Consider the following 16,806-nt stretch of genomic DNA (forward strand, 5'->3'; position numbering starts at 1 on the left):
CATTGAATGCCTTTGTTGTGTGTGGGATACTCACTTTGCCTCATATGAGCATTTGCTCACGTTGTGTGAATCTACATTTTGAAGTGTTAAAAAATTTTAAAATAAAATTTTCCATGTACATCTACATATTTTATGTTCGTACATAAGTTTTTTCCATGTGAATCTACATAAGTTCGGTCTCGTCTCGTCTCCCCCAACCCTAACCGCCGCTGCTGCCGCCGGTAGCGCCACCGGGGCAAAGACCCACGGGGCGTGGCGGCGGCGGGGGCCTTTCCTCGTCGTAGTGGGGGACGGCGGACGGGCTCTCCCCTCCTCGACGCATACGGCGGCGGCCTGGCGCGGATGGTGATGGGCGGCGGCGGCTCTTGCGCTGCGGTCCCCCCTGCCCTCTCGTAGGCTTCCACCCGCAGCACACCGACAGGGGCTGGTGGTGGGCGGCGGCCAGGCCCTCGATCTGCGACATTCCCTCCCCCGGCCTCTCGTCGGTGCGTGGAGGCGATCTCGGGCTTCTTCCGCGACACGAGGGCGCCCGGGGTAGCAACCTTGGGTTAGACGGAGGAGGTGGCCCTCTTCTTCGCCGGAGAGGGCTGGCCTGCGGTTGGTGGTGGTGGATCTTTTGATCTATCACCGCGATTCGGCGGCGAGATGGAGGTGCATGGAAGCCGGTGATGGTGTCGCCGGTGGAGGGTTGGTTTCGCCAGCATGGGATGGTCGCCGACGTGGGGGTCCGACCTGAATAAAGGCGGCGGTCCTAGGGCCTCTCTTGCGTGGAAAGGAGGACCTACCGGAGGCCTGGACTCATCATCTGGCCAGGGGGTTGAGTTCCGGAAGGCTCCACCAGCGGATATAACAGTGCTTTGCCTGGAGTTTGCTGGATCGGAGGTATTCGGTCGTGCACACCCATGTTTTTATTCCGATCGATTGGTTCTGGAGGGACTGGCGCGAAGCTCTTTTTCTGTGTTGACATCAAGTGACTATGGATCCATGATGTAAGTCGGAAGAAGAGAATTTCATGAAGGCCGGAGGGGGGACTAGCTAAGGGAGGTTCAAGTCTCCGCGCTGTTGAGGGACTTGCTTGGTGTTTCGGGCTTCACAGCCGCGGTATGAAAGTGGGGGTGACAACACAGGTGAAGTGCAGAGTCCTACCTTTCAGGATGAAAACCCAAGGTCTGGCCTTAATTGGTTGTGCCTAGCAATGACCTTGGTGGAGACATTGTTTTGAGAGCGGGGACTATCTTCAGGGTGAAACCTAAGATCTTTGATCGGGCGACGACGGTGTTTGAGCATTGTTCCCTTCTTGGAGGCGTCTTTTTGGAGTCTGTAATTGAGGTGTTGTCTTGGAGGTGGATGTATTGCTGTTGTTAGGCCCGAGATACTGTAGCGGGACTTTTGTTTCTTACTTTTCTTTTCTTGTTTTTAGCTGTGTGCATCCGTAGTGCCACTAGGGCGGTGCGTTGTTGCAAATGCTAGGTGTAATTGGTATATTCTTGATATTAATATATTCTCTTTATCGAAAAAACATAAGTTTTTTTTAAAAAAACTAAAAAATTATGTGGCTCATGTAAAAAGACAATTTTTGATGCTATAACACGACTACGTACATGACATTTTTGTTATCTTTTTTGTACACGTCACACAAAATGTTGTTTCTCCCTGAAAACTCGTGCATTAACATAGAATGTCATGATGTACACCAAAAAAATTATGTCAGAATTTTTTCACATTTTGAAAATTGTTTTTTAATTATTTTGTAGAATAGGAGCATTTGCTCCTATGAGCCAAAACGCCACCTCCGTGGGTGTGAGGTTTTTGATCCTTGAACGAATCTAATTCATCTGTAAACATGGGAAAAATAAATTTTGCGGTGTGCAATAATTTTTGGATCCTAATCTGTAGAGTCACAGTTTAATTATCAAGAACTCTGCTACATGTGTAGGACATTTTCTGTACAAATTGCATACGATGCATATATGCACTCAAACCTCCACCCGGCTACGAAAACAACATCAACACACCGGATCCTTTGTGGACACACATCGGAAATTGAATTGTCGTGTGCACAGAAGTTTCGAATTATAAAAGCACAATCACGCTACATACTGCCATACTGGAACCCATTTGAGCAACGACATTTATTTTTGACTGGCGACCATCCTGAAGTGAGCGGTAAATCAACACTACGGGAGAATTGGCGTACGCCGACGGCCAGGCGATATCGGGGCCGTCGGCACAGGAGCCTCCAGAGTGCGGCGATAAGGATGGTCGTCGGCGTTAAATTGACCGTCGGTACAGGCTAGAGGTGCCGACGGCCACCGTCGGACAGTTCTAGCCATCGGCACAATATTTTTTTCTTTCTTTTTTACTATAGATCTGTGCCGACGGTTATACCGTTGGCATAGCTTTTTTCTATTTCTCCACGACAGTCTTCAAAAAAGCATAACTAAATCATTTCTAAATGAGAAAAATAAGTATAATATATCAAATTTTGCAGAAAAACAAGATCTATCGTAGAAAAATATCAAAAATGAAATATTTCAAATATCTAAACAAATCTTCTTAGAAATGGGCTATAATGTTCAAGGTTTTATGGCTTTCACACACGCCAAAAATGAAAAAAATGGTCGTTCGTGGGTCGGATTAGAAATCTGCGTCAGGGTATTGCTTACCATCCAAGGGCTCACACAGTGCCAAATATGACCTCGTTCCGACAAACTATGCCATGCCGAGGCTGTTTCCCACCACATTTCCCCCTGCAATCCATAGAACTCCGGATGTGATAGTCCTTTTCGTGAAGGGTTTTTCAAAATAAATGCCATATCCTAGTTTTGACAAACGGAATAGTTACTATGATATATAAACTGACGCCACGCGGCTCCGTGAGATTTTTTTGACTTCGTTCAAATAGCCATCTGACCAAAACAGGCCCCCCGGGACATGCGGTATCGCCGTACCGGGCGTGCCGGTGCACCCATTCGCGAAAAAACTAAACGTACAAAAATTAGCACATATAATGATGCGTCGTAGAACTAAAAACATTTTTTCCGAAATTTCTGGAGCGTCAGATAGTTGAGCCCTAGTTCAAATCCGGTCAGTTTCCAGCGGATTCGGTGGGACACCGCCGGAAGCCGCATGGGTTCCCAAAAAGCTAACGCGTGCACATGTCATGAGATAGGTGGTGCGTAGGTGGTCTACTATCATCGCACGGAAGTTTCACATCATACTAAAATACGCCTCATGTAGCTTCTTCACAAATAAAAACCGTTTGGACACGCTAAAAATGAAAAGATGGTCGTGATACGTCTCCGACGTATCGATAATTTCTTATGTTCCATGCCACATTATTGATGATTTCTACATGTTATATGCACACTTTATGTCATATTCGTGCATTTTCTGGAACTAACCTATTAACAAGATGTCGAAGTGCCAGTTCCTGTTTTCTGCTGTTTTTGGTTTCAGAAATCCTAGTAACGAAATATTCTCGGAATCGGACGAAATCAACGCCCAGGTTCCTATTTTGCCCGGAAGCATCCAGAACACCCGAGAGCCGCCAGAGAGGGGGCATCGGGCCCCTGCACCATAGGCCGGCGCGGCCAGGGGGGCCCGCGCCACCCTATGGTGTGGGCACCCCTTCGACCCTCTGGCGCCGCCTTTCCGCCTATTTAAAGCCTCCGTCGCGAAAACCCTGATACGTTCGACGAAACCCACAGAAACCTTCCAGAGCCGCCGCCATCGTGAAGCCAAGATCTGGGGGACAGGAGTCTCTGTTCCGGCACGCCGCCGGAACGGGGAAGTGCCCCCGGAAGGCTTCTCCATCATCACCACCGCCATCTTCATCACCGCTGCTGCTCCCATGAGGAGGGAGTAGTTCTCCATCGAGGCTCGGGGCTGTACCGGTAGCTATGTGGTTCATCTCTCTCCTATGTACTTCAATACAATAATCTCATGAGCTGCCTTACATGATTGAGATTCATATGATGATGCTTGTAATCTAGATGTCGTTATGCTAGTCAAGTGAATTTTATGTAGGATAACGTTGCATAGAAAACAAAAATTTTCCTACCGCGAACACGCAATCCAAGCCAAGATGCAATCTAGAAGACGGTAGCAACGAGGGGGTATCGAGTCTCACCCTTGAAGAGATTCCAAAGCCTACAAGATGAGGCTCTTGTTGCTGCGGTAGACGATCACTTGCCGCTTGCAAAAGCGCGTAGAAGATCTTGATCACGATCGGTTCCGGCGCCACGAACGGGCAGCACCTCCGTACTCGGTCACACGTTCGGTTGTTGATGAAGACGACGTCCACCTCCCCGTTCCAGCGGGCAGCGGAAGTAGTAGCTCCTCTTGAATCCGACAGCACGGCGGCGTGGTGTCGGTGGCGGTGAAGAAGTCCGGCGGAGCTTCGCTAAGCTACGCGGGCAATATGGAGGAGAGGGGGGCGGCTAGGGTTTGGGAGGGGTGGCCGGCCACTCTATGGGGGGCGGCCAACTTGTGGTCTTGGGGTGGCCGGCCCCCTCCCTTGGCCCCTCATTACATAGGTGGATCCCAAGTGTTGGTGTCCAAGTCTTCGAATAAGACCCGAAACCAAAACCTTCCATAAGAGGGGGAAACCTAGCCCAACTAGGACTCCCACCCAAAGGTGGGATTTCCACCTCCCATGTGGGGGGTGGCCGGCCCCCTATGGTGGAGTCCACTTGGGACTCCACCCCATCTAGGGCTGGCCGGCCATGGAGGTGGAGTCCCATGTGGACTCCACCTTCCTTGGTGGTTTCTTCCGGACTTTTCTAGAACCTTCTAGAACCTTCCATAGAACCTTCCGACATTTTATTTCACATAAAATGACATCCTATATATGAATCTTATTCTCCGGACCATTCCGGAACTCCTCGTGATGTCCGGGATCTCATCCGGGACTCCGAACAAATATTCGAACTCCATTCCATATTCAAGTACTACCATTTCAACATCCAACTTTAAGTGTGTCACCGTACGGTTCGTGAACTATGCGGACATGGTTGAGTACTCACTCCGACCAATAACCAATAGCGGGATCTGGAGATCCATAATGGCTCCCACATATTCAACGATGACTTTAGTGATCGAATGAACCATTCACATACATTACCAATTCCCTTTGTCTCGCGATATTTTACTTGTCCGAGGTTTGATCTTCGGTATCACTCTATACCTTGTTCAACCTCGTCTCCTGACAAGTACTCTTTACTCGTACCGTGGTATGTGGTCTCTTATGAACTCATTCATATGCTTGCAAGACATTAGACGACATTCCACCGAGAGGGCCCAGAGTATATCTATCCGTCATCGGGATGGACAAATCCCACTGTTGATCCATATGCCTCAACTCATACTTTCCGGATACTTAATCCCACCTTTATAGCCACCCATTTACGCAGTGGTGTTTGGTGTAATCAAAGTACCTTTCCGGTATAAGTGATTTACATGATCTCATGGTCATAAGGACTAGGTAACTATGTATCGAAAGCTTATAGCAAATAACTTAATGACGAGATCTTATGCTACGCTTAATTGGGTGTGTCCATTACATCATTCATATAATGATATAACCTTGTTATTAATAGCATCCAATGTTCATGATTATGAAACTAATCATCCATTAATCAACAAGCTAGTTTAAGAGGCATACTAGGGACTTCTTGTTTGTCTACATATCACACATGTACTAATGTTTCGGTTAATACAATTCTAGCATGATATATAAACATTTATCATAAACATTAAGATATAAATAATAACCACTTTATTATTGCCTCTAGAGCATATCTCCTTCAGTCTCCCACTTGCACTAGAGTCAATAATCTAGATTACATTGTAATATACCTAACACCCATGGCATTCTGGTGTTGGTCATGCTTTGCCCTAGGGAGAGCTTTAGTCAATGGATCTGCTACATTCAGATCAGTGTGTACTTTGCAAATCTTTACTTCTCCATCTTCGATGTACTCGCGAATCGAGTGGTAACGCAGCTTGATATGCTTCAGCCTCTTGTGTGACCTTGGCTCTTGTGCATTGGCGATGGCACCCATGTTATCACAGTAAATGATTAATGGGTCCAATGCACTAGGAACCACACCGAGCTCTACAATGAACCTCTTCATCCATACCGCTTCTGATGAAGCCTCTGAAGCCGCTATGTACTCTGATTCTGTTGAAGACTTCGCCACCGTGCAATGCTTCGAGCTTGCCCACCATCGCAGCACCATTCAATATAAACACGTACCCAGATTGTGACTTAGAGTCATCAGGATCAGTGTTCCAACTTGCATCGGTGTAACCGTTTACAACGAGCTCTTGGTCACCTCCATAACAAAGAAACATATCCTTAGTTCTTTTCCAGTACTTCAGGATATTCTTGACCGCTGTCCAGTGTTCCATTCCTGGATCACTTTGATATCTGCTAGTCAAACTAACAGCATGTGCTATATCCGGTCTAGTACATAGCATGGCATACATGATAGATCCTACTGCCGAAGCATAGGGGATATTACTCATCCTTTCTCTTTCTTCTGCCGTAGCCGGTCCTTGAGTCTTACTCAATACCTTGCCTGGTAACATAGGTAAGAACCCTTTCTTACTTTCGTCCATTCTAAACTTCTTTAGAATCTTGTCCAGATATGTACTCTGTGATAGCCCTATTAGGCGTCTTGATCTATCTCTATAAATCTTGATGCCTAATATATACGATGCTTCACCAAGGTCTTTCATTGAAAAACTATTATTCAAATAACCCTTAACACTGCTTAATAGTTCTATATCATTCCCGATCAATAATATGTCATCTACATATAATATCAGGAATGCTACAGAGCTCCCACTCACTTTCTTGTAAATACAGGCCTCTCCATGACACTGTATAAACCCGAAGTCTTTGATCACCTTATCAAAACGTCGGTTCCAACTTCTTGATGCTTGCTTCAGTCCATAGATTGAACGCTGAAGTTTGCATACTTTGTCAGCATTTTTAGGATCGACAAAACCTTTGGGTTGTACCATATACAACTCTTCCTCAATGTCTCCATTAAGGAACGCCGTTTTGACATCCATCTGCCAAATCTCATAATCGAAAAATGCAGCTATTGCTAACAAAATCCTCACAGATTTTAGCTTCGCTACGGGTGAGAAAGTCTCATCGTAGTCAACTCCTTGAATTTGTTGGAAACCCTTTGCGACAAGTCGAGCTTTATAGACAGTAATATTACCATCAGCATCTGTTTTTCTCTTGAAGATCCATTTATTCTCAACAGCCTTTCGGCTATCAGGTAAGTCTACCAAAGTCCATACTTTGTTATCATACATGGATCCCATTTCGGATTTCATGGCTTCTTGCCATTTGTTGGAATCTGGGCTCATCATCGCTTCTTCATACGTCGCAGGGTCCTCATCATTGTTATCCACAATCATGACATTTAGACAAGGATCATACCAATCAGGAGTGGCACGTTCCCTTGTCGATCTGCGAGGTTCAGTAGTTTCCTCGTTCGAAGTTTCATGATCATTATCATTAGCTTCCTCTGTTGCCGGTGTAGGCGGTACAGGAACAACTTCCGGTACTACGCTACTCTGATCAACGAGTATAGATTCATCAATCTCATCGAGTTCTACTTTTCTTCCAGTCACTTCTTTAGTGAGAAATTCTTTCTCAAGAAAGGTTCCGTTCTTAGCAACAAAGATTTTGCCTTCGGATCTGTGATAGAAAGTGTACCCTATAGTTTCCTTAGGGTATCCTATGAAGACGCATTTCTCCGCTTTGGGTTCTAGCTTGTCCGGTTGTAACTTCTTTATATAGGCTTCGCAACCCCAAACTTTCAGGAACGACAGCTTAGGTTTCTTATTAAACCATAATTCATACGGTGTCGTTTCTACGGATTTTGATGGTGCTCTATTTAAAGTGAATGCGGCTGTCTCTAATGCATAACTCCAAAATGATAACGGCAAATCAGTAAGAGACATCATACTACGAACCATATCTAAGAGAGTTCGATTACGACGTTCGGACACACCGTTTCGTTGAGGTGTTCCCGGCGGTGTAAATTGTGAAAGTATTCCGCATTTCTTTAAATGCATGCCAAACTCATAACTCAGATATTCACCTCCACGATCAGATTGTAGAAATTTGATCTTCTTGTTACGTTGATTTTCTACTTCACTTTGAAATTCCTTAAACTTCTCGAAAGTTTCGGATTTATGTTTCATGAAATAGATATACCCATATCTACTCAGATCATCTGTGAAGGTTAGAACATAACGATAACCACCGCGCGATGCTACACTCATTGGTCCACATACATCGGTATGTATGATTTCCAATAAGTCTGTAGCTCGCTCCATCATACCAGAAAATGGAGTCTTTGTCATTTTTCCCATTAGACATGCTTCGCATCTATCAAGTGACTCAAAGTCAAGTGATTCAAGTAATCCATCAGTATGGAGTTTCTTCATGCGTTTCACTCCAATATGACCAAGACGACAGTGCCACATATAAGTAGAATTATCATTCAATTTAATTCGCTTAGCATCAATGTTATGTATATGCGTATCACTACTATCGAGATCTAACAGAAATAAGCCATTCTTTTGTGGTGCTCGACCATAAAAGATATTATTCATAAAAATAGAACAACCATTATTCTCAGACTTGAATGAATAACCGTCTTGCATTAAACAAGATCCAGATATAATGTTCATGCTCAACGCGGGTACAAAATAACAATTATTTAGGCTTAAAACTAATCCCGAAGGTAGATGTAGAGGAAGTGTGCCGACAGCGATCACATCGACTTTGGATCCATTTCCAACGCGCATCGTCACTTCATCTTTCAGTAGTCTTCGTTTATTCTTTAGTTCCTGTTTCGAGTTACAGATATGAGCAACCGAACCAGTATCAAATACCCAGGTACTAGAACGAGAACCAGTGAGATAAACATCTATAACATGTATATCAGATATACCTTCTTTCTTCTTCTTGACAAGGCCGCTCTTTAGATCAGCCAGATACTTGGAGCAATTACGCTTCCAGTGTCCCTTCTCCTTGCAGTAATAGCACTCAGCATCAGGCTTAGGGCCGTTCTTAGGTTTCATAGGAGGCGTGGCAGCTTTCTTGCCACCCTTCTTGAATTTTCCCTTAGACTTGCCCTGTTTCTTGAAACTGGTGGTCTTGTTGACCATCAACACTTGGTGCTCTTTCTTGATCTCAATCTCAGCAGCTTTTAGCATGCCAAAGAGTTCAGGTAACTCCTTGTTCATGTTCTGCATATTGTAGTTCATCACAAAGTTCTTGTAACTTGGTGGCAGTGATTGAAGGACACGATTAATCCCCAGTCTGTTAGGAATCACTATTCCCAAGTCACTGAGTTTCTTCGCATGCCCGGTCATGGCGAGCATGTGCTCACTAACGGAGCTGCCTTCTTCCATCATACAGCTGAAGAAATGTTTCGATGCTTCATAGCATTCCACGGCCGCATGAGTCTCGAATATAGCTTTCAGCTCATTCATCAACTCATGAGGATCGTGGTGCTCAAAACGTTTTTGAAGATCGGATTCCAGACTGCACAGGATGGCACACTGAACTTGAGAGTACCGAGTTTTCCGAGTCGCGTAAACAGCTTTTACTTCATCGGATTCATCTTCTGCAGGAGGGTCACCTAGCGGTGCATCAAGCACAAATTGCAGATTTCCGCCAGAGAGGAAGATCCTCACATGACGGAACCAGTCGGTGAAGTTGCTACCGTTGCTCTTAAGTTTCTCTTTCTCTAGGAACTGATTAAAATTGATTGGGGACGCCATCTCTACAACATATATTTGCAATAGTTTAGACTAAGTTTATGACAAATTGAGTTCAAATTTTAATTCAACATAATTAAAAATCTAGGTGAACTCCCACTCAAAACAATATCCCTCGCATTGTCTTAGTGATCACACGAACCAAATCCACCGCACCTAAGCCCGATCATCACGAGAAAAGGTGTGACTTCAATGGCGAACACTCAAAGTGTTCATCATATCAACCATATGATTCATGCTCTACCTTTCGGTATCACGTGTTCCGAGACCATGTCTGTACATGCTAGGCTCGTCAAGGCCACCTTAGTATCCGCATGTGCAAAACTGTCTTGCACCCGTTGTATGCACTTGTTGATTCTATCACACCCGATCATCACGAGATGCTTCGAAACGACAAGTCTTGGCAACGGTGCTACTAAGGATGAACACTTTATTATCTTGAGATTTTAGTGAGGGATCATCTTATAATGCTACCGTCGCGATCTAAGCAAAATAAGATGCATAAAAAGGATTAACATCACATGCAGTTCATATGTGATATGATATGGCCCTTTTGTCTTTGCGCCTTTGATCTTCATCTCCAAAGCACGGACATGATCTCCATCATCTTCGGGCATGATCTCCATCATCGTCGGCGTAGCGTCAAGGTCAATGGCGCCGTCTTCATGATTGTCCTCCATGTAGCAACTATTACAACTACTTTGAAATACTACTCAACATGAAATTTAAAGACAACCATAAGGCTCCTGCCGGTTGCCACAATACAATAATGATCATCTCATACATATTCATCATCACATTATGGCCATATCACATCACCAAACCCTGCAAAAACAAGTTAGACGTCTCTAATTTGGTTTGCATATTTTACGTGGTTTAGGGTTTTCGATAGAGATCTAATCTACCTACGAACATGAACCACAACGTTGATACTAATGTTTTCAATAGAAGAGTAAATTGAATCTTTACTATAGTAGGAGAGACAGACACCCGCAAAGCCTCTTATGCAATACAAGTTGCATGTCGAACGAGGAACAAGTCTCATGAACGCGGTCATGTAAAGTTAGTCCGAGCCGCTTCATCCCACTATGCCATAAAGATGCAAAGTACTCAAACTAAAGATAACAAGAGCATCAACGCCCACAAACCATTGTGTTCTACTCGTGCAACCATCTATGCATAGACACGGCTCTGATACCACTGTAGGATAACGTTGCATAGAAAACAAAAAATTTCCTACCGCGAACACGCAATCCAAGCCAAGATGCAATCTAGAAGACGGTAGCAACGAGGGGGTATCGAGTCTCACCCTTGAAGAGATTCCAAAGCCTACAAGATGAGGCTCTTGTTGCTGCGGTAGACGATCACTTGCCGCTTGCAAAAGCGCGTAGAAGATCTTGATCACGATCGGTTCCGGCGCCACGAACGGGCAGCACCTCCGTACTCGGTCACACGTTCGGTTGTTGATGAAGACGACGTCCACCTCCCCGTTCCAGCGGGCAGCGGAAGTAGTAGCTCCTCTTGAATCCGACAGCACGACGGCGTGGTGTCGGTGGCGGTGAAGAAGTCCGGCGGAGCTTCGCTAAGCTACGCGGGCAATATGGAGGAGAGGGGGGCGGCTAGGGTTTGGGAGGGGTGGCCGGCCACTCTATGGGGGGCGGCCAGCTTGTGGTCTTGGGGTGGCCGGCCCCCTCCCTTGGCCCCTCATTATATAGGTGGATCCCAAGTGTTGGTGTCCAAGTCTTCGAATAAGACCCGAAACCAAAACCTTCCATAAGAGGGGAAACCTAGCCCAACTAGGACTCCCACCCAAAGGTGGGATTTCCACCTCCCATGTGGGGGTGGCGGCCCCCTATGGTGGAGTCCACTTGGGACTCCACCCCATCTAGGGCTGGCCGGCCATGGAGGTGGAGTCCCATGTGGACTCCACCTTCCTTGGTGGTTTCTTCCGGACTTTTCTAGAACCTTCTAGAACCTTCCATAGAACCTTCCGCGACATTTTATTTCACATAAAATGACATCCTATATATGAATCTTATTCTCCGGACCATTCCGGAACTCCTCGTGATGTCCGGGATCTCATCCGGGACTCCGAACAAATATTCGAACTCCATTCCATATTCAAGTACTACCATTTCAACATCCAACTTTAAGTGTGTCACCGTACGGTTCGTGAACTATGCGGACATGGTTGAGTACTCACTCCGACCAATAACCAATAGCGGGATCTGGAGATCCATAATGGCTCCCACATATTCAACGATGACTTTAGTGATCGAATGAACCATTCACATACATTACCAATTCCCTTTGTCTCGCGATATTTTACTTGTCCGAGGTTTGATCTTCGGTATCACTCTATACCTTGTTCAACCTCGTCTCCTGACAAGTACTCTTTACTCGTACCGTGGTATGTGGTCTCTTATGAACTCATTCATATGCTTGCAAGACATTAGACGACATTCCACCGAGAGGGCCCAGAGTATATCTATCCGTCATCGGGATGGACAAATCCCACTGTTGATCCATATGCCTCAACTCATACTTTCCGGATACTTAATCCCACCTTTATAGCCACCCATTTACGCAGTGGTGTTTGGTGTAATCAAAGTACCTTTCCGGTATAAGTGATTTACATGATCTCATGGTCATAAGGACTAGGTAACTATGTATCGAAAGCTTATAGCAAATAACTTAATGACGAGATCTTATGCCACGCTTAATTGGGTGTGTCCATTACATCATTCATATAATGATATAACCTTGTTATTAATAACATCCAATGTTCATGATTATGAAACTAATCATCCATTAATCAACAAGCTAGTTTAAGAGGCATACTAGGGACTTCTTGTTTGTCTACATATCACACATGTACTAATGTTTCGGTTAATACAATTCTAGCATGATATATAAACATTTATCATAAACATTAAGATATAAATAATAACCACTTTATTATTGCCTCTAGAGCATATCTCCTTCATTTTACTTATGTGATCTCCGGAGACTCCTTGTCCCACGTGTGTAAAGGTGACAGTGTGTGCACCGTGTGGGTCTCTTAGGCTATATTTCACAGAATACTTATTCACTGATGAATGGCATAGTGATGTGCTTATTTATATCTCTTTATGATTGCAATGTATTTTGTATCACAATTTATCTATGTGCTACTCTAGCAATGTTATTAAAGTAGTTTTATTCCTCCTACACGGTGTAATGATGACAGTGTGTGCATCCGTATTAGTACTTGGTTTATGCTATGATCATGATCTCTTGTAGATTGCGAAGTTAACTATTGCTATGATAGTATTGATGTGATCTATTCCTCCTACATATGCATGAAGGTGACAGTGTGCATGCTATGTTAGTACTTGGTTAGTCGAATTGATCTTTCATGCACTCTAAGGTTACTTAAATATGAACATTGAATTGTGGAGCTTGTTAACTCCGGCATTGAGGGTTCGTGTAATCCTACGCAATGTGTTCATCATCCAACAAGAGTGTAGAGTATGCATTTATCTATTCTGTTATGTGATCAATGTTGAGAGTGTCCACTAGTGAAAGTCTAATCCCTAGGCCTTGTTCCTAAATACTGCTGCGTTACTACGCTTGTTCTTGTTTCACTGTGTTACTACTGCTGCAATACTACCACCATCAACTACACGCCAGCAAGCTATTTTCTGGCACCGTTGCTACTGCTCATATATATTCATACCACCTGTATTTCACTATCTCTTCGCCGAACTAGTGCACCTATTAGGTGTGTTGGGGACACAAGAGACTTCTTGCTTTGTGGTTGCAGGGTTGCATGAGAGGGATATCTTTGACCTCTTCCTCCCTGAGTTCGATAAACCTTGGGTGATCCACTTAAGGGAAAACTTGCTGCTGTTCTACAAACCTCTGCTCTTGGAGGCCCAACACTGTCTACAGGAAAAGGAGGGGGAAGTAGACATCAGGTCGCTCGTGGGTCGGATTAGAATTCCGCATCCGGGGTCTCGCTTCTCATCCTAGGGCCCACACACGTGCTAAATATGACCTCGTATCGGCAAACTATGCCATGCCGAGGCTGTTTCCCACCTCATTTCCCCTAAAATCTACAGAACTCCTGACGTGATAGCCCTTTCCGTGAAGGATTTTTCAAAATAATTGTCGTATCCCAGTTTTGATAAGCGGAATAGTTACTATGACATATAAAATGACGCCGCACGGCTCCGTGAGATTTTTTGACTTCTTTCAAATTGTCATATGGCCAAAACAGGGCCCCGGGACATGCGGTATCACCGTACCGGGTGTGCGGGTGCACTCATTCGCGAACAAACTAAACGGAAAAAATTAGCATATATAATAATGCGTCGTAGAACTAAAAATATTTTTTCCGGAATTTTTGGAGCGATGGATAGTTGACCCCTAGTTCAAATCCGGTCAGTTTCCAGCGGATTCGGCGGGACACCGCCGGAAACCGCATGAGTTCCCAAAAATCTAATGCGTGCACATGTCATGTGATAGGTGGTGTGTAGGTGGTCTACTATCATCGCACGGAGGTTTCACGTCATACTAAAATGCACCCCATGTAGCTGCTTCACAAATAAAAACCGTTTGGGCACGCTAAAAATGAAAAGATGGTCGCCCGTGGGTCGGATTAGAAATCCGCACCCGGGGTCTTGCTTCCCATCCTAGGTCCCACTCACGTGCCAAATATGAACTCGTTTCGGCAAACTATGCCATGCCGAGGTCGTTCCCCACCTCATTTCCCCTAAAATCCATAGAACTCCGAACGGTATAGCCCATTTCGTGAAGTGTTTTTCAAAATAATTTGCCGTATCCTAGTTTTGACAAACGGAATAGTTACTATGACATATAAAATGACTCCGTGCGGCTCCGTGGGATTTTTTGACTTCTTTCAAATTGCCATCTGGTCAAAACAAGGCCCCCGGGGCATGCGGTATCACCGTACCGGGTGTGCGGGTGCACCCATTCGCGAACAAACTAAATGGACAAAAAATAGCACATATAATGATGCGCCGTAGAACTAAAAATATTTTTTCCGGAATTTTTGGAGCGATGGATAGTTGACCCCTAGTTCAAATACGGTCAGTTTCCAGCGGATTCGGTAGGACACCGCCGGAAACCGCATGGGTTTCCAAAAAGCTAACGCGTGCACATGTCATGTGCTAGGTGGTGTGTACACTACTAGGAAAAGGCGACCTCAAAAGGCTTACCGCCGGCACTTTCGGATTCGCCGGTGGTAATGCCTTACCGCCGGCGCATTGCAAAGCGCCAGGGGTAACCCAGATTACTGTCGGCGCCTCAGCCAATTCGCCAGGGGTATTGTTTACCACCGGCACTTTCCAATTCGCCGGGGTATGCATTTAAGGATTAAAAAAAGGACATGTGTACGCGGTTCGCGGTTGCTCTATGCGGTGCCCCGTCTTTTCTATCCACTTACGTATATTTTATTCCTGTCCATCTCCAACAGCAGTAACCTGTATTTATTCTACAGAACAAAGAACATCAGCGACCTTCATTGGTAGACAAGTTTGACCTTAAAAAATACAACCAAACACAGACACAGCAAAACTTCATCCAATTTTACAAAAAATTCATCCATCGCAGAAACAACACAAAATTGGGATCACAAGATACTAGTAGTGTTTTACACCTTGATCTATTCAACATAAAGTTTCATCTGTAATTGGGAGAAAATCACCTTGAGTCTTTCATCTGTATGTAAAAAAAATTAGAGGTAGCTCATCCATACTTTTAGATGTAGAAATACCAGATTGCTAATTGATTCCATCTCTTAGAACCATTGTGAATTAATGGTCACACAAAAGATCACACAACCACTGTATGCACGAATTTGAACAGCGAAGAAGATAGGAAGCTTGAAGCTTCTAATAAACTACTAGTACACATAGAAAAAATGGCCTTCACCTTGGAAACGCCGCCGCCCTCTCTGCTCCGGCCTCCGCAAGCCCCAGGAAATCGCTGGAGCCGTTGCAGTCCCCGTCGAGCATCCTCGGGGAGGGGAGCGGCCTCCAGGGGTCTCGGCACAGCGGGTCATCCCCGTGGGGAAGCGGCAGCGGGCGGGGCAGCAGGGTTATGGAGGAGGACCTCGCCGGCGCCACCTCCATGTTGCTCAGCGACCTCGAGATGGGCGTGGAGCTGGTTGTGGACCAGAGCGCGTCCCTCCTGGCGGGGTAGGAGGAGGAGGGCGCGGCGGTGGGCGAATCGTCCACGCGGCGCAGGCGCGGCGTGATACGTCTCCGACGTATCGATAATTTCTTATGTTCCATGCCACATTATTTATGTTATCTACATGTTTTATGCACACTTTATGTCATATTCGTGCATTTTCTGGAACTAACCTATTAACAAGATGCCGAAGTGCCAGTTCCTGTTTTCTGCTGTTTTTGGTTTCAGAAATCCTAGTAACGAAATATTCTCGGAATCGGACGAAATCAACGCCCAGGTTCCTATTTTGCCCGGAAGCATCCAGAACACACGAGAACCGCCAGAGAGGGGGCACAGGCCCACCAAACCCTAGGCCGGCGCGGCCAGGGGGGGCCCGCGCCACCCTATGGTGTGGGCACCCCTTCGACCCTCTGGCGCCGCCTCTTCGCCTATTTAAAGCCTCCGTCGCGAAAACCCTGATGCGTTCGACGAAACCCACAGAAACCTTCCAGAGCCGCCGCCATCGCGAAGCCAAGATCTGGGGGACAGGAGTATCTGTTCCGGCACGCTGCCGGAACGGGGAAGTGCCCCCGGAAGGCTTCTCCATCGACACCGCTGCCATCTTCACCGCCATCTTCATCATCGCTGCTGCTCCCATGAGGAGGGAGTAGTTCTCCATCGAGGCTCGGGGCTGTACCGGTAGCTATGTGGTTCATCTCTCTCCTATGTACTTCAATACAATAATCTCATGAGCTGCCTTACATGATTGAGATTCATATGATGATGCTTGTAATCTAGATGTCGTTATGC

Source organism: Lolium perenne, chromosome 7, assembly GCF_019359855.2.
Source record: "Lolium perenne isolate Kyuss_39 chromosome 7, Kyuss_2.0, whole genome shotgun sequence".
Classification (NCBI taxonomy): Eukaryota; Viridiplantae; Streptophyta; class Magnoliopsida; order Poales; family Poaceae; genus Lolium; species Lolium perenne.